This window comes from Aphelocoma coerulescens, chromosome 2, assembly GCF_041296385.1.
Source record: "Aphelocoma coerulescens isolate FSJ_1873_10779 chromosome 2, UR_Acoe_1.0, whole genome shotgun sequence".
NCBI lineage: Eukaryota > Metazoa > Chordata > Aves > Passeriformes > Corvidae > Aphelocoma > Aphelocoma coerulescens.
Window position 1 is genome coordinate 143,320,019 of NC_091015.1, and position 25,193 is coordinate 143,345,211.

At 40.5% G+C, this 25,193-nt stretch overlaps 1 long non-coding RNA gene across 1 annotated transcript; it reads right to left on the bottom strand.

Moving 5' to 3' along the window:
• Window positions 1-5,560: 5,560 nt before the first annotated feature.
• On the bottom strand, window positions 5,561-9,545 carry LOC138105972 (uncharacterized). Its single transcript, XR_011148838.1, has 4 exons — window positions 9,482-9,545; window positions 9,319-9,393; window positions 6,772-7,028; window positions 5,561-5,640 (listed from the first exon to the last, which is right to left on the bottom strand). It is a non-coding gene; the product is annotated as an uncharacterized lncRNA (long non-coding RNA).
• Window positions 9,546-25,193: the final 15,648 nt, after the last annotated feature.

Here is a 25,193-nt window from a genome sequence, read left to right on the forward strand (position 1 = left end):
CTAAAGTACTTTGACTCCAAAATGTAGCATACTCTGCTTCACATTTACGGGATCTCTGTTCCTCTGCCATGCAGTAAATATTCAGGCAGTAGAAGGGCACTGCAGAGGGTACAAAACATAAAAGGAGACAGACTGTAAGAAGCCCTTTTCAATACTAGCCAGAAGTGAATTGGAGCCCTTTGCTCTACTATACATACAGAAAACAAAAACAAAAGCAAAATCCTTTAAAAAAAAACCTTCCTTAGGGAACAGAGCAGATATTTTTAAAACTTCTTTTCTTATAAGGTGTTCTCTACTCAGTTTTGGCTGAGGGAGAGAAGCAAGATGATAGTTGGAAACAGAAGCAAAAGCACAGCAACAAACCAAATGCCCTACACTACCTCACTTCTCCATTTTTACATTCAGGGTAGACAAACATGCAAATTAAAAAAAAATTGTCTGGTTACACTGTAGGTAAATATGCCAATATTTTTGTCCCACTGGCATTAAGGCAGCTTAGGCTTTCACTGAGTTACTCAGTTCCTTACTGTGACTCCTTTGTCCAGCTCTATTAAAATGGAGCACATGCAGAAGTGTATTAATTCAAATTGCACAGTTGTATATACACAGACTGACCTGATTTATAAGAACAGTCTTCAGTAAGTACTTAACACCTTGAATCTCCAGCTCAGCTGCGCTCAAGTGACTTATATTGGACTCAATTCTCACCTCAGCTTGCTCAAATACAAAACTCCCTGTGGTTTGGGGGGCTGGTGGCTAATCAAATGCCAACCAATTAATGAAAAATAAGAGGTAAGATACCAGCTACACTGAAAACCACCAGCCAGCACAACAGGAAACAAGGCTGAGTGAAATTATAATTTCAGAATGCTATTAATTATTTGCAGCTGAAGAAGGAAAACCAGTCTTGTGGTTAAGAGCCTGTAATAGGACTTGGGACCAGACAAGTGACTTGCTGCTTGGTTATGTTGAAGTTTCCCTGAACAACTTTGTGTTGGCCAATTTCTCTTCCATGTCATTTTCCTGTACACAACTTGATGATACCTGTTTGTCTTCCTGCCTCTCTGTCCTCTTTCCTCACCTTCATCCACAGAAACACTGGCATGGGAGGTACTGTCTCCTAAATGCCTGTTCCACTTTTTTTTCCTTTTCATGAAAAAATACCCCATGTGTCTTAGACTAAAGGAATCTGAAATGAAAAACTTTATAGTGTTATTGTTTTTTAAAAATACATGTTAGAATTGCTAGAGAAAAACACTATCTGAGGACTCCATGAAACTATATCTATCTGCTATTCACAAAACACAAATTTTATGCATATTAAGATATTACTTACATATTTCAACACTATTCAACCTTACCATATCACAAGCCCTAAGCTTGACTCTGTAGAAATACTATTTTTTCATTAATATTGAACTGCACAAAGCCATCTTCAAAATAAATAGAATCAGCTATGAATTAAACATTATTCAATCTTAAATAAGTTTGAATATATAATTTTACTAAAAAACCAATAATATTTTCCATTTTCCTATTAAACGATATAGTCAGCATTTTTCTCTAAGCAGGACTGTCTTTTGGTGAGGTTCTAGGGCTTATATTATGCAAAACTTCAAAGTACAGGGCCCACTTCATGAATATATATACCTTTTCTTCCAGCAACCTCAGCAATTATAAAACTTGCCCAATTTTTTTTTTAACTCTGCACTGAAATACATTAATTGAATGGACAATAGGCACACTTGTTAGACCACAAGTGGCAGAATGACCAGATAAAAGCCTTTTTTACCCTTATCAGTAGGCCATACCAATTGACAATACAATCAATGAAGTTTAAATTTAATATTATGTAAGAAAAAAATGCAGAAATGCTAGAGTACATTGGAAAAAAAAAGCTTTAAAAATAGTTTTCCTCTACTGTAGCAGTATGTACAGCATGACATACCCCAACACATTGAATACATTAATATATGTATGCATTAATAGATCAATACCCAGAACACACTTGCTCATAATGCATTACAGATGGTTCTTTGCTAATTATTTACATACTGCTATACGGAGGCTATGCTGCTTACTGCTTTGATGATACTTTGAGTTACTGTTTTGATGACTCTGAATAACTTTGAAGACTTCAAGGTGATACTGTGTTCCACTTACAAGTCTTCTCTTTTTCTTATATATGTGCTTAGAATGCAAATTGGAAAATTTCTATTTACAGGCCAGACACTAAATGAAAAACAATCTGTATCAGATACTCTAAAGAATATAGTAACCTATGCTTCTTTTTCATTGCTTATATACTTGACCAGTCAAAAATTCAAAATCTAAAAATTATTTCTCTGCTTGCAATGTTTGAGTTGCTTTCTTAAGTCTTAGTGAATAACTATGTTCAATATCTATTCCAAGTTTTTCAGGAATAAATCTCACATACTGACCTACCCTATTATACTGGAATGATTTTTAAAAATGGTTGAGGTATCATCTTCTGTAAATTAGTTTTCTTCATACAAAATCTTATTTTTTATAACAAAAGATACTTTGGGAGAGAAAATTATATTATTTAATGTAATTGAAAGGAGCAATACTATATTAATCAGTAATAACATAACTAACTCATTCATCATTCCAAGCATGTACACTTTTTAATATACAATTTCTATTGTTTAGATAAAACTATGAAGATTTACATACTCTTTTCTGATCTTCCAAAGGAAGAATTATATAAATTAGAAGAGCAAAACACTTCAGAAGTGGTCTTGTAGGAGTGGAAGTTTTAGTTTAAAGTTCCACTTTTAGTTTAAAGGTGGAAGAAGCCTTCTGCAAAAACTTCCAAATTACTTTGTTCCTCTGAGTCACTTTAATCCTTTGGAGAGCATATCTTCTGGAGTGACCTTCTTGAACCTTTGTGACCAATGCAATAAAACACCAAAAGACCTAGAGATTAGAAAAGAGAGTCTTGAAACGAAAAAGAGTGTTCCTCAGGGCTATAAGTTACACCACAGAGTGAGAATGAATCCCAGTGGGAAGGGAAGATCCTGTATCCCTACCATTAATTATCTGCTTCGTAATCTACTCCCATTATAATTGTAATACTTTCCAAATGCAGCTCTCCTTTCTCATGCCTGCAGCAATGCTCATTGTTCCCTGTCTGACAAAACCAGTCTTTGTCTGGGAATCACAAGCTATGTAAACTGCATAACAGTCTTTAAGAAAAGAATCAGATCTTTGTTGTGTTTACACTACACATTTCTCTTCAGTGTTTTATACAAATGATTTGCCCATAGAACCCCACGGATGTTCCAATAGCATAACTTAAAAAATACTGATCTACATGTCTAAATGCTGCTTTATTCCTTGCACACCCCATTTGTCTTCATTATTTGCTTGTTCTTCTCTATTATGCTTGTTCTTTCCTGTTATTTAAAAATAAGAAAACCAATTTTATTCTGGGGTACAACTGGGGACACCAAAACCATGCTCAGAATAATCCATGAGAATAATTTAGACCACAGACAAATACAGTTCATATGTTTAAGAAGAGGAATGCGTTTAATCCTACAGATCGCACCACTCACGTCCACTGCACTGTCCACTCAAACAGCACGAGCTGCAGACCACACTCCTGCACAAGCCTGTCAAAGGCACCACAGCCTGAGCACCCCATGCCATGTTCTCCCTGAAGCAGGAAACAGGCACCAAGTGCTGGGGTCTCTATTTGTAGAAGACCACCCTGGTCTTGCCAGGGTAGCTCTGGCTCTGTTATTGCACATGCACAGATAACAGAGCATTTCTCCCAGGTGTGGTCATGGGCCTTGAAAAATACAGGAAAGAAAGTTTTCAGAGATGGTAATAAGACATGAAAAACATGCCTGCAATTTCACAACAATGTCAAGTTTAATTTTATGCCAATATTCTCTATGGCCAAATATAGTGTAGACAAATTTTAGAGGCTTTCATAATTTTTTGCTCATGTTTTTTCCTTTTCCAAAGAGTGCAAAATTACTGGAACACTCAGACTCCCTCGGTTGGCAATGCTATTTTTGCTCAGCCTAACTCCTGATTATATCAAGTATAATTCAGCAATGGCTCAGCTGTTAATGAAATATAAGAAAGAACATTAAAAAAAGAACGAGGCCTATGGTTTATGAAAGGATTTGTGGGAATTGGGGAACAATTACCATTCACTAAGACACTTGCTTTGCCAGCTGCATACATATATTCTATCTCCATGAAGGCCCCTAATCCACAAAGCTGAAACAGTCTTCCAGGAAAGGCGAATGTTTTGAGGGGTTCATTGTTGTAAAGGCAAGCAAGATAATCAAGAACTGATCATTTACAATTGTATCTTTTAGTAATAGATATGCTGGCTTGAATCTGGAATGTTTCTATTTTTTAGTTATTTAATATCTTTTTTGCTTCTTTGCTTTGAATTTTTTTAAAAATAATTTGGGACATCTTTTTAAAGTTTGCTGTTTAATTTTCTAATACTTTTAAAACACAGAAGAGAGGTGGCAATAAAGTAATCATTTTACATTAAGCATCAGGAGAGGAGTAATGAAGTGGAATCACAGTGTTCAAGTCCTTCATTTACAAAACACTCTTTTATCCCAAACACCTGCATCTTTCCCCAGGCTAAGGGAGCATTTTGACTTAGAATGTTAGAAGCTCTAGTGCATTATCGCTTCAGATCACCTACAGCCAACTAGTTCTGGGTGCCAATTAATGTTATTACCACCTAATCAAATGCTACTTAATGCAAACTGTGGGCTATACCCTTGGCTTTGTATACAGCCTGAGATTCACAGTTGAAGAGAAGAAATCATTTGCAAAGGGCAAAAACTGCAAATATTACACTAGTTTCTAAGCCAAGACAGAGAATTAAAAAGAATTATATGTATTTCAAGAGGGAGGTTTTATTATAATTGCTTTCAAGGTATTATAAGCAAAGGTCATATTGTCAAGAGTATCACAGGTTTAGAGATTTCAAAAGCATAAAGCTAAGTGGGACTCACTCCCTGTTCTGTAGGAATATTCCCAAAATTGGAGTGTGGGAAGGGGGGACTAGATAATCTCCAGAGACACGTTCCAACCTCAGCTGTTGTATGATTCTCTAATAATTAGCCTTCCAGGTGGTGGGCATGCAACTATGATACACAACCAGCTGTGGTACACAGCCTTGTGCCTTCTCACAGCCACGTGAATGGCTGCTCACATACCAAATCCAAGGTATCTTCCTTTTCACCTCCATCTTCCTGAGAAAACACCTGAATCAGCAGCTTGTAATCTAAGGTGGCATTTTCTGAATTTCTCCTATCTTCTCTGTAAGTGTTACTACAGTATTAATGGTAAGTGAACAGACACAGCAAGCTTGGGCTTCCTGTGAAGAAAGCCCAGACACAAAGGATTAGCTGTAGCTTCGCTAAACTGATGGTATCATATGAAACACCAAAATATGCACTGCAACATGTTTTGGAACTCAGGAAATTTAGTATTTCTTTCCTGGATGATGCCAGAACCACTGAACCTCCTTGTTTTTTCGTCCCAGGAACTGCCAACAACTCGCCTCCAGATCCCATAAGGTCTTCAGACACTTGCAGCTGTCTCCTGGGAGTTTGCTGGTAGAGTGTCATATCCCTGCAAATGAACAAAGAGGAAGCTAAACCTAAGACAATCTTCCCTTGCAGTTATTCTCCAATTCCTGACACTCTGAGTAAAGAAAACAGCAGCACCAGCTCTCCTCACAAGCATAAGCACTGGTCAGCATGATCTTTTCCACTAGATCAAAGCTCACTAAACAGAACATGCACAAACTTCCTCCTGTAAATTCTGATGGGGCAAAACCTGCAGTAGTCATATGATAAAAAGAGCCAATCAGGCTTTCACTTTCCCAGTCCAAATTCATGCAAAAGTTCTGACAAAATTTTCTGACAGCCTTAATGCCTTTGTCCTATTCTATGTCCTGACAAGGAATGACATAACCAGCATAAAAACATGAAGGCTAAACCCTAATGCATGGTGTGGCTAATCTATCAGAAATGTTCACTGATCAAATGTGGACTTAGCAGACCAGATACTGTACCGTGCAGCCACCACCTCCCTGAAAAGTGGAGTAAGTGCTTCTCACATTCCCAGCAAAGACCATCCTATGCTTTCAGGATTTTATGGGTCAGAGCAAAGAGTACACTTCTCCACTTCTGGTTTGATTTCAGAAAATCTTGCACATAGAAGTACCTAACTGCAGATTGAAATTTTCCAATATCTTCCTGGGATGCCATTAAATTTGCATGGGAGCTGAGCTTCAGTAGCTCAACACTATACAGTATATAGTATAGCTCAACACTATACAGTAGCCTGTATAAAGTGTTGGGTTAGTTGCAATCCATTCACAGAATATATGATAACTATCTGATACATTATTTGAAACCCTGCCAAAGCATACTTGAGAAATAAGTTATCTCACAAATTATTTCTGAAGAATTTCTTTTCTATTATAATTAAAAGCCCACTTTATATACACTAGGCATCTTATTTCCTTAATTATTTTCAAACAGTTCCTGAATGGTTTATGCATTCATCCCCAAACACACCAGCCTGTTATTCCCCACTGGAATATAACATATGCTGAATAATAATTATTTGAATATCTAAATGACAAATATTCTTTTCCAAGAGCTGTTTTCTGACCAAACTTTTCATTATCAATTAGGCATGGCTAGGGAAGGTGCCTATCATAGGCAGTGTCATTTCAGCAGATCCGCTCCATACCTTGTGTGCTGTGTGATGGCTTGAGCATGGGCACACTTTGGAAAATACGTCTGCATCTGTAGCTGATTTACATTCACATCATTGCTGAGGGTTCTCCAGCTGGAAGGGCAAAGCCCACCAGTACACCACACTGGGTCCCCAGGCCTTGCAGAATCCATTCTTCAAGTTGTGTTTGATTCATGTTCTTCCTGCCCAGACCTTAACTGCTGACACCCTCTTGGTCTGTGTGATCTTCTTTGCTTGCCTTTCAGAGCCACCTTGAGAAATATCAGAGCTGGTCACAACTGAGTTTTAATGCCTACTGCTTTTATTCTTCTCTTTGGTACTATTTTCTGGTGAAATATAGACACAACCATATGTGTTTAAACAAAATCATCATTATTCTTTTTTGACCAAGTGCCAAAAAAACTTTTAAATTAATGGCATTCAATCCCTTAATAACACCTTTCTGCAAACTTGAATACAGCAAAGAAACACTTTGAGTTTTCTGGTTTAACTACTTGAATTTTATTACTATATCACATATGATAACAATCCTAAAAACCAGAAAAACAATATTTTTTTAAATAATACCTTTGATTATTAACAGATCAAGTTATTTTTGGTAAAGCTTTATGTATCTATCAGGAATCCCAAGATACGCTTGAAATTGCATAGAAATATGGGAATTATAGTTTTAACAAAGAGAAAGGCAGTAAAAGTCTGGGGTTTCTGTGTATTCCAAACTCATATCTAATTCTCAATCTCGCTGCATGTGGTCAGTGCCTTGATTCTAATTTTCAAAGAAGATAACAGGTAAAGTCATTGCCACGTTAATAGCTGCTTTCAATTCAGAAACCACCAAGGTAGCTGCAAGTCCATGTGCTAAAGTTTACTGTAAATGGTAGCAACCATAATGAAGGCTTTTGATATTTGGAAGTAGAATATTTGAAGTGGAGGAAGAAGCTGTGAAACTAACTCCTAGAAACAGGTCAGAAAAATGCAAAGTGCAACTATTTCAGGATGTGACTCCATATTCAAGGTCCTTTTGACTTGAACCTGCTTTTGCTGCAATGCTTCCCAATAAATTAAGAGGTAAAAGTGTAAAATATTTGTACCAGAAAAACACAGACAGTCAAACTGAGAAAAATGTGAAAGAGTAAAAAAGGGGTTTTATCTGGCCAGTTTTTGAACCAGCAAAAAGTTAGTAACTGCAGACTAAAGTTCAAAGATTTCTGAAGTTTTGGCTTTTGGTTGTGGGGGCTTTTTTGTTTTGTTTGTTTGTTACTGAGTTTCTTTTAAGGCTCTAGTTCTAGCCTATTAAGGAAGTGTGGTCTTGCTGTAATTACAAATGAAATTTTAACTCTCACTTCGAAGAAAGAGCACAGCCAGTTCTTTTTGAAGTGATATAAAAGACAAGTCCATGCAAAAGAAAGGAGTCATATTTTGATGTAAGAAAAATGTTGGCTACAGAGTTTCTTCAGAGAATGCTCAAAAGCAAACAGAAGTTGCTTGGGAGTTAGATTAATTTTAATGAGCTTCCAGGAACATTTATGGCACATCTACCCCAGTGACCACAGGTGGATATCCCTGCTGAGTAACACTTGGCTGCTCCTGAATAAAACAGCAGAGAGCAAACAAACAGAAGAGACAAAAGGAAAAAAAAGGAAGATATTTATGTCAGGGTACACTTAATGAACACCTGCACTTCACAGGCATGGGTAACTATTTACCACCTTCTTCCCTCCAGATAAATATCTACTGAGAAATTAGTCCTCTTTCTGTATCAGTGGCAATTTAAATGAAACCCTTCAAGAGTGCTTGGACACAAACTACACATAGGTTAATTTTCCTGTTTTGTATGTCAGGAAAATAATCATCATGGGACCACCTAATTAAAAAGGACTCAAGCCTTTGTGCATGGTCATGCTTGTTGCTTCATAACAAAATGACTATTGATCTGGACATGGAGAATGCAGTTAAACAGAGCTTCCAACTTCAGTGGTCCAGCTGCTTGGCATCGGAGCACCCTAACAGGTATCCACCAGAAAATCACCTGTGTAAACTTCAAACCAGACACAGTAAGAGAAACCACAAGGTATCATTACATATGGGAGAAAGGTTTCAACATCACTGCTAGTTTAGGAACTTGTCCCATTTGCCCAGGTCTGCCTCCCTTCCTCTCATTTGCAATGGTGATTTATGCATGGGGGGACTGGGCTCATGCAAGACATTTATGAGCCCCAAACAGGTTACCCAAAGAGGGTAGTAGCCTGAATGCAAGCTATATTTGTAGTCCATGTGCCACAGCTAACAGGGGGAAACAGCTAACAAACACCAAGAGTGCCTAAAAAGCTAATTTCACAGATAGTGTAGAAGGGCAGCAAAATAAGCAGTACATTCTAAATACTGCTAAATAAAAGTTCTGATCAGAGCATGGGAAACAACCATTCTCCACTGCACGCTGCAAGCAAGCTAGTGGCAATTCCACTGTCCCCAGGAGCAAATCTATCCCCAGGAGCATGTGCCATCCTGCCCATCAGAAGTGTCTGTAAAACACCAGTGTACCTTTGTGGTATGACAGAAGTGTATGCCAAAACAGGACAACATATTTTGCAAAGATGCTCAAGGACTGACAGGAGTCTGGAATAGATGAAAAGTTAATTGTAATGGCTAGATGTAGAAGTCATCTTAATGAAATTTACTTAGGTGTCCAATATAAATTAGCTACCTGAGCATATCCAGGAGTTTTGTTCCCACTGAGTTCGAAATCCTGACCACCAGTTGGATGTCAGCTCCTCTGGAGAAAAATATTCATGTTCAATGAGCATAAATGGAAATTAAACATTAGTCTGGAATAGCCATGGAGGGTCAGATGGTTTAGACTTGTTTTAGACTGAGACAGTTGCAATGAGATACCCAAGTATGCATGTCTTAATATTAGACTGAATATTGGCCTGAACTTCTAGCCTAGTCTAGGAAAATATTGTCTTCATGGGCTGAAGAAAAGCTACACCTGCAATAATCTTCCCCAAGATCTGCAATCAAGCAGAAGTCTGTGCAGGAGTTTTTTAGCTCCTGACTAGTCTAAATGGGTCATTTTCAGACTTTCAACCTTATGAGCAAAGAGCAACTCATGGCAAAATCATGGAACAGCTCTTACTCTGGTGTTAATACCTCATTACTTTTTTGTTTTGCCTTTAAAATATTCCAGAGGAAATAATTTTGCTCAAGTCATATTAGTGCTTCTTTCCTTCTATTCATCTCAGTTCCCTCTTTACTTTCTGCTACACCATAAATGATAGCATTTTTGCTTCACCTTCTCTCTCTTCTTGTTTCATACCCTCAAATGATTCTTTTTATAAGTGGTTACACAATCTTCTGCTGCACTGACCTGGATCTGAAGAAAACGGACCTTGCATTCTATATTTTAAATGCTAAAGAAAGAGAAAAAGGATGAAAGTTCCATTGGCAAAAGATTTTTCACTCCGACTCTATATTGTACCTACTGAATATGAGGGTTTTGCATTCAAAAATTTTGGATACGCAGTAAGAGAAAAATACTCAGAGAAAATAGCAGTACTGGTATTATTGCATTAATGTCAAAACAAATGTTCCATGCTCTGATGGCAAGCAAGTCAATCCCTCACCAAGGGTCAATTGCTTTTGCTAAAGGTGGCTTGGTTGTCATTAAAACAAATACACTGTTGTGACAAAAGCATCATAGGAATTATGCTCTGTGCCCCTTACAAAAGGAGCCTTGACATCCTACAACAAAACTGGACCTTTGGTACAAAAGGCCAAAAGCTTCAAATACTCTGTGTATGACAGAAGAGAACAGGAGAGGTCAAAGTGCACCTCCTGGTGTCTCATGTCCTCATAATAGCTGCTAGTGAAAAAATGGATTATCCTAGGAAATTGGCCATATACTACAAAGGCAGAGAAAGGACTATGAGTGTTCTTTGCCAGCCGGTCAAGGGAAATCCTGACCTCAAGTCCTCAGTGATTGAATAACCAGGTACCCAAACTGCTTCCACAATCAAGTTGGGACACCCTCTGTGCCTTGCCCAGCATCCCAGTTCTGACTGCGGCCAAACTCCGGTGCTACTGGGAAGCACATTACAGAACTTGAGACTCTGCCTCATTTGGGAAGTGTGGATTTGCAGATTCTGTCAAACACATTGCAAGATGTTTATCTCACAGTGTGTTGATACCAAAAAGATACCTGCTACACTGTAGTCTTCATAAACAAAATAATATATTGCCTCAAACTAAAATAAGACAGTAATTCAATACAAAAATTTATAGACAATGTACAACACTTGAATTAATTTTAAAGACTGCACTTACAGTCCCCCTTGGGTTAAAGCTTTACTAACACATCAGGGAGAATCAAGCAAACAAAGTCTGTGTTTTTGCATAGAGTGTTTTATGTTCAATACTTCAATATTTATGTGTGGCATTATTTACCCTACACAAAAATATAGGCTTTCATTTATTCAACACTTCAGAATTTCTAATACCCATGGGTATATTACACCCACAGGTTTATTCCTCTGACAATGCTTACCTCAGGAAAATGAAATTTTTACATTTTAAATTAAAGGTAGCTCTAATTTGCAATCATAATGTACTGTAAGAGATTATTATACAGTATGTGTGCCAAAGGAGCTACCCTATGCTGGTAAGGTACACTATAGTAAGGACTGCTGTGAATGACTGTGACACATGAGAATAAGGGAAAAGACACATCAAGTAACTCCAGCTTCTGACTATAACAACTGCATACTGCTAAAGAAATTTCAGATGTGTCTGATAATCTGCCAGAACACACCAATCTCTCCAGCCTGGCAAGAAAGCATCACTCACACACCACTCACCTGCAAAACCAAACAATGTCTTTGTAACTATGCAGAAAAAGTGATGTCCCCAGGGTATCTCCTTTTTTGAATGGCTTTGGCATTAAGTCTTCTGTAGTAGAACATTTTATCAAGAAATCTTTCTGATTATATTGCATAAACAGAAAATCCTCAGTGCACCAGTTACAAATATTCCTCTTCCTACTGAGCATAGATCTATGCTGGGTGTCCATGTCAATGATCCCTATTCCAAGAAGCCATTCTGAAACAAAGTTGCTAATGATCTTCCCAGATCAATAGCAACTTAAATGCTAGTCTGCTAAACTACCGTTGCTTAATTCCACTCCCACACCAAGGAAGCTCCTGGGTAATCACTATCCTTCTCTTTCTTCAGAACTAGGAGTAGGATACCAGGTAAAGCTTGGCTGTACCATCTCCTGTACACACTTACACACTGCGAGTGGTGTAAAAAGGCAAGGTTCACTCAGGATGATGCTGTGTTATCTTATGTAGAGTTGCCTCATATGTATCAAGGCTAAATTGCTCCCTGAATCCCAAAGATCACTCCCACAACCCTGCTATGGCACAAGTAGTTAATAAATCTTCAGAGTGCTACCATTTCTCAAGGTGTAGTTTGTTGTCCTTAATGCAGCAGGAATAACAGAGTTCATGTTCCTTGACAGCCTTAAGCGTCCTGAAGAAAGAGACTGCCCATCCCTCACAAACAACCACAAGGGTTCATAGGATTTGTGGTCTGAAACGGGCCAGATGCTCCCACAGAGCAGTTCCAAAGGTCAGAGGCAGGGGTGCCAAGGGTCCTCTTACAAGCTTTATGTGTGTTGGCTGATCTTATATTAGAAGAGTGTCTTAAAAAGGCCTGTATAGAAACAGACCCCTTTGCCTCCGGGCATTGTTTGCTGCCAGTGATTGCAGCATCACAGTTACTCTCCCTGATGTGGTCTATCGAGTATTTCCTGCTTAAAACTAATAAGCTGTGAGAGTGTTATTTGTTCCCCCACCTCCCACTTTTTCTAATTTTCACTGCAAACACAGCTTATTTACACTCTGTCTCTTTTAAAAATCAAGTGTCAACCAAGTGCTAAACTGCTGCTATTTGCCAATGTTTCATTAACACCTTATTAACTTCCAACAGCTGAAGGTGACTGGACCCTCACCTCTGTTTATTTCCTCAAAGTAACAGTTAACTGAAGCATCAGGATAGAGGCACCCCTGTAAATATGACTGAAAACAAATATGCACTCAGAATATAATCAGGCACAACTTCAGCCAGATCTGCTAACTGACACATCTAGTTAATTTTATGCACAGTCACATACTATCAAGTTTGGAGCTCAGATTTTTATTAAAGATGATAATAAAGATCTCTGTTTTTTTCCCTAGTCCATATCAGAAACTGGCTAAAACAGAAATACAAACCTTGTACAAATTAGGCCACCAGTAGTTTGCTATTTCAGTTTAAATACCAGGTACAAAGATGTGATCCTCTTGTCATGTAAATCAGCACAGCTCCACTGCTTCCCATAAAAACTGTAGTGTTTTACATAGCTGAGCCCCCTCCACATCTATATACATTCTTCTATATTGAATTCCAGTCTATGTAGATATAACTGTAGAAGAAACAAGAAAAAAAAAAAGAAAAAAGAAAAAAAAAAGACAAAAAAAAAAAAAAAAAAAAAGACAAACCCCAAGAAATAGGACTCCCAGAACAAGAGGATAGGAAACATCCTCCTTCAGAGGGATCCCTGAATTGAAGGAATTAAAACCTTTCTTCAGCTTTCCACTATTCCCCTGCCCTAACCTCCCTCTCCTCCCACCCACTTCTGTGTTCTCATTTAATTTGAAAGGAAAGGGACAGGAGAGCTTAGATATATATGTTTTCTATATCTCTCTCTTTCTCTGTTTTTCATTTTTAAAAAAATCTTTCCTGCTGTTTTTTTTTTTGTCCCACCCTTCCAGATTATCATTTTACAAAAATGGAAAAAGTAACCAATTTGGTGGAAAGCAATATATAGAGATTTTTGTTCCTCCACCCAAATAGGCAGGGTCTTTGAGCTCCAGTAAAGCTGGAGGAGCTGGAGTTGTTATGGTTGCTCTCCAGTTCATACTTCTGTTTTTGAATGGCACATTGGTTTCTGCGACTGCATCACATATGTATTAACTCTGGGACCTCAGTGGTGAGAATGCTGAAAAGTTAACACTTTTCATTGTCTAAACAGGAAGAATACAGATGTTTCCAATAAGCTAAAAAGGGGGAGGTCTCTTCTATGAATAAGCATTCAAGAACTTGAACTAATCAACAATAAAATTTTCATGCATATAGTGAAAAAAAATCACTTTCTAAAATAATCACAGGAAAAGCTGGTAAATCACAAAGCAGCTGAGAAGAGTAAAAGGAAAGGAACTGGCAGGTATTTAGCCAGAAGTCAAAAGTCCAGAAAATAATCATATGGGTGATTAATAAAACATGCATAAAATAAATAGGATGCTGGTGGCACTAACAAAAGTAGTGTACCTAGTTGCAAGGGTGGAAACTTGGATTATAGTTCCCATCTCAAAATACTGTGTTAAACTAGCACATTTAAAAATATTTGCAAGCTCATAACTTGAAAATTAATGTAGCTTATCTGATTCTCTTTTTTTGCATCTACCCAGGAACATTCCCAGGTTTTACTAGTTTTGGTATAAGCTAGTGGATCGCTTTTAATCTTTTATTCTCTTAGTGTTAACTCTTTTTATGCTTATTGTTACACAGAGACTTGTGTTCAAGGATTTTTAAAAGTCTGCAGGGTGGTGTATTTTACTTGAGGATTGAAATGAATGCTTTGCTCTCAGATCTCTGCAAGTAGATTGGACCAAATTTTGGTCTCATTATCACCAATTTAAATCTGGAATAGTTCCACTACTCTCTGTAATGTTACTCCCAATACATGCTGATTTAACTGAGTTCACAAGCTGGTCCATTGACCTAAGTGGTGTCAGTGGGAATGTACTGTGAAGAAAATTTGATCTACTAAATTCAAATCCTTGAGGTGTTGTTCTAGCAGCCAAGTTGTTTAGAAAGAAAACACTGAACTTGAATGTTGACCCTCCATCCCAGCTGGATCTCCATGTAAACTGTGCTCCTGCTGTAGCCTTTTAAATAGATCAGCAATTTACATTTTAAATAGATCAGCAATTCAAATTAGTAAAATGCCAGGATGTAGGTAGTGTGCAGTGGGGAGATTTAGCACTACCTGAAATTTCATCAGTGCTCAGCAATGTAACTCTCCATACATTTTCTGAGAGCAGGGACTGGATGGGATGTAGGGATTTGGCTACGGCACCTCTGTACCCAGGGATGGCAGAGCTGGCTGTTAGATAAAGGACAAGCAGAGATGGACATGATGTCCCAGATTGTCACCAGACCTTGACTGACAATAACAGGTGGGCTGAAGCATGAATCTTGCTGGGGAGAAACATGCCAAAGAAGCATTTTGGACAACTGTGGGAGACACAACCATGCTCCAGCCTGGCATGGTTTGCTTATGTGGATATGTCCCATACGTATTCAGAGTGTGGGGAATGGAGTATATGGAACAGGGATGTGACAAGATGATGGCTCTGTGTTCCAATTTGTAGTCCTTTAAAAGCCCAAATATATTCCAAGAATAGGAGGCATTTGCTCCTGGGAGTTCTGGGACCTACTACAATGGATGTGGGTGCCTCTAGGCTTAAATTACAGTGGCCTGTAGGTTTTTAAATCATATTCTTGAATTTTAGTGGCAAATAGGTGGTCCAAGTCTCACCAAAGATAAATTACTGGCAGTGAGAGCAATGCATAAATAGAGGAAAATGTAAATGGAAAGGCCAGTGCAAAAGTGTGTGACTATGTGGTGTCTTCTGAAGGCCCCAGGCCACATCAGTCTGTATCATACAGTGGCTCATCAGGCCCTGCTAGACAGGGTTCTGTCCTTCTGCCTTCCCACAGAGCCACATCCATGGCAACAGTCACCTGTCCATGGGGGCCCAACACATGCTCCGTACAATAAGCCTGTGGGATTAGTCATAAGGTAGAAGCAGCTAGTTCTTCTGAATCAGTGGGAGAAAATACAACTGACACAGAGTGAGATTTTAATCAGATGTTTTGTTTCTTTGCTGCTTTTTGCAGTGCTTCCTCATTTATTTGTCCCTCCCTTCATGTATTTAGCCGTTGCTGCTGGGCAGCAAAAATTAACCTTCAGCACTGATCTTACTCCGAATGGGCCAGATGATTTTGGTGTGATAAAATGCTGCTGCAGTTCTCAAGCCCAAATAATTTTCCCCTCAAAGAAATAGTGAAGCTTCAGTACTTATGCTCATCTACATCCCTTGCTTCACACGCACAAAGAGCCTTTAATTGCTGCCACCAATTAAAGGCCTGTAGTGCAGGCATGCACCCCTCACCCCCCACTGTGCTAGGTCTGTCTCTCCTTGGCTGAAGGAATACCACTGCATTTTATCTGCCTCCCTCACGGCCTGACACACAGTGCAGAGCAGTGTCACAGACCTCAGCATCTGCCTTAAAAAGCATCTGCGCCAATCACAACACAATTATTCTTAATCCCTCCAGCTCTGGCATTTGTTCACCTCACACCAGGAGGAAGAATAGGGGACAGTTGCTTGGGATAAACAAGAATGACTGTGGGTGATCCTCTCAAGAGCAGCTCTGTCAGAGAGGACATTTGCCTCATTGACAGCCCCACGTAGCCTGTCGGCTTGGCTGCTGCTCTCCACAAGAGAAATGGCAGCATTTCAGGCTCTTAAGGGTGTGATTGATGGGTGTTGTCGGTCCCTACCTGTCAGCTCATTGCACTGACAGGAGTGAGATCCGCCAGGGGAGGCAGCCTTACACAATACAGCCCACCCGTCCTGTTCAGTGAGACCCTGATGCCCTGCTGCAGCGCACCTGGCAGGTGGCAATCTGCTTGGCAGGACTGGGGAAGGGCAAATGAAGAGCTGGGAGTGCAGTTTTTGTTGGCAAGGGCAGTGACATCTCTCTCAGAAGTACCTGGAGACGCTGGAGCACGGCTGCCAGAGCAGCTGAGGCAGGCTGGCTGCTGCAGAGCGCTGGTTCAGCCTGGGGTTAGGATAGATCCTGCTGCTGCAGCTGCAGCTGAGGGGACGTCAGTGGGAGAAACTTGTGGGATGCTGGCACGACTCCATGGCTTTGCATGTGCAACATTAAACATGTGCAGAGGGTTTGCAGTATGTGCTCCTGAGCCCAGGGGATGACAGAGGTGATATAACCATTTACCCCTGCCTGGAGGAATCCCCCACAGATGCCCATGGCAGAGCTGGCACACATAGGTGTGAATTCCTCACCCCACAGGAGCGAGGCTCAATGTCATCTGACTGTTCCTCTGGTTTTGCATCAAACTACATAGAAGAGTGTGGTTGGAAAAATAATTCACTCTAGGAACCAGGAGCTTTTTTTCTGTTTTGTGTTTGACAGCAGGAGGTTTAAGGCTATTTTTCAACATTGAAGTTTAAAGAGGATCTTTTCATCCACAAGAACATACAAAACCTCAGACCATTCAGCCAGTGTTAACAAGAAGAAAGCAACAGCAAGAAAATCCAGCTGCCTTTCAGCAGTCCATTCCCTTTCTGGCTTTCCCTTTCTCTTCCCCACCCTCTGCCCCTCCAAATCAGCAGTGGTTAATCTTTGAGCAGCTTGACCTGCCTCTCCCTGCACCTGGCTCAAATCAGCACCAATGTTCTTGGGCCAGGAAACCCCAGTGGGGTCATCCAAAGCCCAGTGAAGTCAGTGGAAATACTCCCACTGGCTTCAGGGGAGGCTGCATCAAGCCCAGTTCGAAGCAGAGCCATCTTTCCTTTAAAACCTTTGCTCGACATTTCGGAGCCCACACTGTCTACGCATTAATACTTTTGGGGAATTGCTACAGTGCATGCAAGGCAAGCACTGACATCACAGCTGGATCACTCCTTTCAGCTGGTGCCTTGGATAACAGTCTCACAGCTTCCCTTTCCCCTCCAAATCAAAGGCAGCGGCTGCAGCTGCACAGACCAGCGAGTCTGTTTAGTTTCTGTGGGCCAACAGCCACCAGCTGTAGACGCTGCTGTGCTTTTTGCTGGATAGGAGCTTTTAATTCCAATAGACAATGTGTACAAATATTTCCCATACCAAAATTGTTCCATATCTTCCTAAGTTAATTAAATGCTAATTTTCTAATGAGGTGGCAACAATGGCAACAACCTGTTATCAGCATGCTAGCTAGTGCCCGTAACCAACCAGTGAACACAGAACCCTTCCGCTGTTATTAAACTGCATTCCTATATTAATTAATTACTTTTGCAGCTGTATTATTCCGAAGCTGGACACAAATGTGGATAGTAATTAAATAAAAAAAAAAAATTTACATCATTTATAGATTCCAGAGTTGCTTTGTGGAATTTATTATTTCACAGTGTTGTTATAGAAACCCCTCATGCGTCTTCAGTTCCGCTGTATGCTAGTTTAGCAAAAAATGGTGGAAGGAAAACTCAGGATGAAAATGCTTTTTGTTGTGGTCTAACCCCAGCCAGCAGCCAAGTCCCACGCAGCTGCTGGCTCACTCTCCCACCAGCAGGATCAGGGACGGAACTGAAGGACAAAAGGTAGAAACCCATGGGTTGAGATAAAGACAGTTTAACAGGGAAAGCAAAAGCCATGGACACAGGTAAAGTAAAGCAAGGAATTAATTCACTGCTTCCCATGGACAGGCAGGTGTTCAGCCATCCATAGGAAAGCAGGGCCCCATCATACACAATGGTTACTTGGCAAGACAAACACCATCAATCTGAACATCCCCCTTCCTCCTTCTTCCCACTACTTTATATACTGAGCGTGATGCCACATGGTCTGGAATATCCCTTTGGTCAGTTTGGGTCACCTGTCCCAGCTGTGTCTCTTCCCAACCTTTCATGCACCCCTAACTTCCTTACCATCATGGCAGTACAAAAGCAGAAAAGGCCTTGGCTCTGTGCAAGCCCTGCTCAGCAATAACTAAAACATCTCTATATGATCAGTCCTGTGCTCAGCACAAATCCAAAACACAGTCCCATACCAGCCACTGTGAAGAAAACTAGCTCTACCTCAGCCCAAACCAGCACACTGTTCAATATACACTGAGCATAAATTAAAGTTTAAAAGTTTCCTGAGTTGTGCAATAAGAATGAAATCTTGGAGTTCAGGTGGAAGGGTGGGCATACATCTGTCCTGGCTTTATACTCAGAAGAGGACTTAAGTGCTTAAAACCTGGCAGAGTGGGAGTTTATGTGCTTACATTCAAAAGAGAGATTCTGCTATCTGCTTCAGATTTCCAAACTCTGAGCTCAGCTGCCAGTACAAAATCTTCCCAGATATCTTGAATTTGGGTCATACCCAAGAGCTCTTTGGTTTTAAAGAGGTCAAGTTGCCCAGTATCCCATTCAGGCACCACCTTAGTTCAGACACAAAAATATGCTCCTCTGTTTATCTCCCCCCAGGGCTGGTTTGAGCACTCCAAAAATTAATACTAAACAGCTCTGAAATTGGATTTTTTAAAAACACAATGGCAGCTATTGATTTCTTTTGAAATATGGCTGCTGGAGTCCTCCCCTGGTCTAAGCTATTGTAGTATTTGAATGGGATATGAGAGATGCAGCTCAATGCCTCACTACGCCCAGTCAGAGCTCACAGAATCACAGAGTATCCCGAGTTGAAAGTAACTCACAAGGATCATCAAGTCCAACTCCTGGCCCTGCAAAGGACCATCTCCAAGAGTCACACCATGTACCTTAGAGCACTGTCCAAACACTTTTTGAATTCTGCAGGTCTGGTGCTGTGACCACTTCCCTGGGGATCTTGTTCCACGCCCAACCACCCTCTGGGTGAAAAACCTTTTCCTGATATCCAACCTAAACTTCCCCTGACACAACTTCAGGCCATTCCCTCAAGTCCTGTCACTGGGCACCAGATCAGTGTCTGCCCCTCCTCTTCCCCTCATGAGGAAGTTGCAGACTGCAATGAGGTCTCCCTCCAGTCTCCTCTTCTCCAGGCTGAACAGACCAAGTGACCTCAGTTGCTCCTCATACGGCTTCCCCTCAAGGCCCTTCACCATCCTTGTTGTCCTCCTTTGGACACTCTCTAGTAGCTTTATATCCTTACATTGTGGCACCCAAAACTGCCCCCAGCACTTGGGGTGAGGCTGCCCCAGTGCAGAGCAGAGCAGAGCAGGACAATCCCCTCCCTTGCCCAGCTGGTGATGCTGTGCCTGATGCCCCCCAAGATGTGGTTGGCCCTCCTGCCAACTCCTGTTGACTCACATTCAACTTTCCATTGACCAGGACCCCCAGAAGAACATATTCCTCTTGTAATATACTCTAGTCAGCAGATTTCATCTCCCTGGGAGGTCAGTGTGAGATTTTCTCACCCCTTCTCATAGAAAAGAAATGGTAATTTCCATCAGAAGCATGATTAAGAGATCCAACAGGTGCTCCACTTTTGACAGAGCTGGCACCTACTACCATCAAGAGAGCAGTCAGATGGTGAGGAAAAGGACAAGCCTTCTTGATGGCATTGAAATTAAAAAGCCCATTAAAAAGCCATTCCAAAGTGGGGAAGGCCATGGGATTTCAGACAGGCTCCTGACTTCCACATCTCCATGTCCTGTCCCCAAGTATGCTCCACCCCCCAGCACCTCCATGCACTGTTCATGGACCCTGGTCACCCAGGTCACCCAATTAAGGATCAGGTACTGAGAAGCTGTATACATCAGTGGTAGAGTGTTGTGACAGTAAAACCTGCACTGGTCTTGAATTCTCTTAAATCCTGGGATTTGTATGTGGGAAACTCCAAATATTTTTCTGCCAATGGCCAGCATGCTTCAAAGATACAAAGGACAGATTTTTCCCCACTGTTGAGAACAGACTATGTTTATAGTGACTGACAGATTTTATTAGGAATAAATTGTATGCACTATGTTTAGATAATGAGGTAATGCACTTCCATGTAGAACATTTTACAGCCGTTCTCTAAATGGTATGAATTTCATCACAATGAACAGGTGAGATGCTCCTGTAAAACATTTCTTTGAGGGCTTCACAGAGCCAGTGTAATGATATCTTACAAAGGAATAATAAAGTCTGCCAGGAAAATTAAGACACAATGTGAAATTCATGTTAAATCTGTTCAAAACAACTTGTTTACTGAATTCAAATACCTCCAAACTGTTTTCATTACATTTACTACTACCTGAGTTAAGGGAAAAAAATACAACGCTGATAGTAAACTATGAGTCCATTTGCATTAAGCAATAGGTAGACAATTACCTCTGCTGTATGCCTGTGTGCTTCTTTCTACTCCTAATGTGGATAGAAAAATTCTCAGTATTCACGCCTAGTAGTTGAAGACAATGACAGTAATAATAATGATGATGACAATAGTGAAATAATTTACATTTAAATAAAATGTTTCCATTAAATAATTCTACAAACTTTGCAAAATGAGGCAGTGGGACCACTTTACCCAGTTACTGAAATGCAGCCACCTCTGGAGTGAATCACATCTGCTTAAATATGGGTAAGGTCAATCGTAGATGATAGTTTAGGATCAGGAGAAGGAATAAATACTACTATGTAAAAATGAAAGGGAAAGTATTTGAGTTCAGGTTTGTAGGAAAACAACAGCTAAACCTCTCTGCTTCAGAGGAAAGGCCTACGGTGTTTAGTAATTATTAGGTTTTTGAGTTTCGCTTCAACCTAATGGCAAAATCTTAAGCTGTGCAGTGATCCAAACAGCATACTGGAGGATGGAAAAACCTGGCTGTGACATACCAGCACTGTAACTTCCCAATGGCTGTGAAACATCCTGAGCAGGCTTCAGGAGGAAGCCTGTTGGCACCATGCACTGAATGAAGTGAAATGGTTTTTAAGACGACTCTTTTCATCCCAACCTATCACTTTCATCTAAATGAATTTGGTATTATTCAGAACAGTGGATTTAATTAAAGATATTTAAAGTATTTAAATTATTAATTATTTAATAATTAGAAGTAAGTATTTTAATCCATGACTGAATAATATATATTATTAAATTATTTTTTTGCAAATAATGGTCTATTCTTTTCCCTGTATTTTCAATTCAGCATTGTTCAGACATTGCAACTCTGTTATACTGGCTTGTTGCAAAATACAGTGAGTGCAAAACATCTTATTTAATGCAGCCCAAGAAAACACACATGCATGTGGGAGAAAGAAAGTGACAAAGTCTCCTAAAGCTCTGCTAAAATCTCAGTAGTGATTTGATATAGTGGTGTGAAAAACACTGGAAAAAACAAATCACAAGACATAAACAAAAAGGTTAGAATTACACCAGAGAAAATTTACAACTTTTATACCACTAGAGATAAGGCAAGAGGTAATGGCATTAATTTGGAAACTGATAGGTTTTAGGAAAAAATTCGTTACTGTGAAGGTGGCACTGTCAGACATTGGAACAGGTTTCCCAGGGAAGTTGTGGATGTCCCATCCCTGGAGGTGTTCAAGGACAGGTTGGATGGGGCTCTGAACAACCTGGTCTAGTGGAAGGTGTCCCTGCTTATGACAGGGGGGTTGGAATTAGATGGTCTTTAAGGTCCCTTCCAACCCAAACCATCCATGATTCTACGCATGTGCTCACAGAGTCTTGCTCAACACAACATCATGCATAATCATGTGTATTCATCCTTCATACAGGCAGCAAACATGGGCTAGCCTGGGAGCAGCTGGAGACAGCCCTTCAGAAACCACACATCCAAGCACACCCACAAGTAAATTTAATATTGCCATGGCATGAAGTGGGTCAGTGCATTACCAGACAGGCTGTTGCACAACACAACACTTGGTTGTTCCACTGTGGACAGGGAGCAGACATCCTGGTGGGTGGTGGCCCTTTGGTGACATATCCACACATCTACAACTGCAGACTGCCTTCTGCTCTGCAGAGACTTCTGGTGTGCCCAGTTGTTCACTGTACACTCAGGATCTGTTGAGAACCAGCCCTAAACCAAACCAACTTCTAAATTCCCTTCATTTCTGACCAGAGTTGGATTTGGACACCAGCCTCCTGAGAATTCAGCAAATCTAGGCTCTGTGTCCCCTGTGGCTTCTGCTCATCCTGTCACATGCATTCATTACTTGGTTTTGCCTCCAGGGTACTGCTTGCTCAGGTCTACTGCAGAGACCAGCCCTGTCAATACTAAAACTGCCTGGAAGGCTGATTCAGCAGCAGGGAGCACATCAGCTGCACTGGCCCTGCAGGGACTCCGGACTCCCAGAGCAGGCAATACCACTGGGAGAAGTGTGTCATGATGGTGTAACCATGAACAGATTCCTGCCTTCTCCTAAACAAGCTGCCCTGCCAGAGACACTGCACCCATCTCTGTGCCAGCCACAGTGAATCAAGCAACTATCTGCGTGGGCTTTTTTTTTCTCTTTAATGCAGCTGCCATATATCCAAAAAACAAGTAATTAGGAACATAGCAGTATTAGTCAAATCAATTTTGTTTATCAGAGGGATGAAAGCCAGTGACACAGTTCACAAGTAGGGAGTGTCAGTGGGTGGGAGTATTACGCAGTTTTTCAAGCTCTCTTCTTCCGTGTGAGCAAATTTTCATTCTTGCAGAGACCTCCTGCATAACTGCTGTTGAAGGTCACACAAGCTTTGTTTTTCCCAAGCTCCCAGGTAGAGTGAACTGGCCAAAGGCTTGGGATTCAGATGGAGAGGAAGTGCTGCTCCTCCAGGCCATGGCACTGCTGTGGATTTGAGGCTCTGAAGAAGAGACTGCTCTGCTTGCTGGTTGCTTTCTTCATTTCAGTACCATCTATTCAGCCTTCCACATCACTGATTATTCCTCCACTGGGACATAGATGGCCCAAAGCTTTTTTCACTGTGCTTTCCAAAGAGGAACAACAGTGTCTTTCCCAAAATACATTATACCAGTTCCACCTCCAAGGACAGCTGTGATATGTGCCTCCAAATAATTAAGACTAGCATAAAGTAGAGGTTTTTACAGACTATCCTCTTTTTCCTCCTCAATAGCCTGCCAACTTCATCTGTCAGCCCACACTAAGGTCAAGGAACACCTTGTGAGAGGACCAACATAATACAAAATCTCTCACAGAGTCTCTGTATTCCTCAAGACTTCTGAGATACATGAGAAGTCGACAGAGCGTGAATATGTTGCTGGTGGATCTGTTTTTGATATTTGGCTGTAATAGTCGGATAGCTATATAAGCTATAATTTAATGAACTGAGAGTTTTATTTCTTCAGCTCTCTAAACTGGGGCATTTAGGTAGCCTGGTGTTTTCTAATCCTGTTTTACTTAATTAAAGTATTCTGTTGGCTGGGTGGAAAGATGTGTTACCCTGTGACGACCACATGATGAAAGGAGACATCAGTAGTGTACATGACTCCTTCCTCAGACTCCACCAGAGCCAGGGCCTTTGTAGTTCCTCTGGAAGAGAATTAGCATATTTCTTATTGAAATGTTTTTCAGGTTTGGGATTTGGGGTTTTTTGGGGGGGCTGTATGTTGTTTTTCTCTCATATCCAGCCGCATCAACTTCCTCATTACAAGAATTAAATTGTACATTATCTGTAATGTACATAGACTTCTGTGAAGCTTTACAAAGGAACTTTTGCTGTTAGGCTAAGAATGGTTTATTGTAGCACTTGCAGTTCCTATAATCCTGAGTTGTTAATGAACTGAACAACTTTTCCTCCTTAGCATAAGAAACACTTCTCATGATCTTACTCATGAAAAGATTGCATTGGGGTCCTCTCCTAAGTTTTCTTGGGTTTCTGCCATTGGAGGAGGGAGTCCATAAGCAGCAGCATCTGGCAGAACATCTGCATCAAGTCCCTGCTGACATCCCGAGATCTGTCTGCCCAGGCTCACTTGTCATACAGAACTTGACACATTGTGTACCCTACTGCCAGAAAACCTCAGCAAATACTTCTCTCTCCAAGGGAGGCTGTGTCAGTTTTTCAGTGTGCTCATCCTGTGTTACCTCATTGTTCACCTGATGGAAGACTGCTCAGACTCTTTTCAAACTGCTAAGGCTCTCTGGAAGGAACCTGATGAAGAGCCTTGATCTGAGCAAGCTGGAAAGCCTGATCTAGGTGCGAAGATCAAATCCAGCCTTCTCCAGACCAAGGAGTTTTAATTCTTTACAAATGACAGGAAAACTAAGTAACTAAGATAAATGTCAATGAGTGGATGTGACAAATCTCTTCCTCAAGGCTTTGCAAGGAAGCAGCAAGGAAGTGCTGAAGGTCCCCAAGCCAGCTCCGTAGCTGTTTGGTTGAAAGTCAGCCATATTTTTTTTTTCTGTTATTTTACATCACTTTGAGTTATACATTATTGCAAATACCCTCAGGTAGACCCTTTCAAAGCAACTGAGTAACTCAGTGTTTAACAAAGATACTTTAATTTTCTTGCTTAAGTTCTGGGAAATACAAGATCATTTTTCATTCTGAGTTGGCAATGACGATCCCCAAACTAGTGGTGGAATAGGAAGAATAAT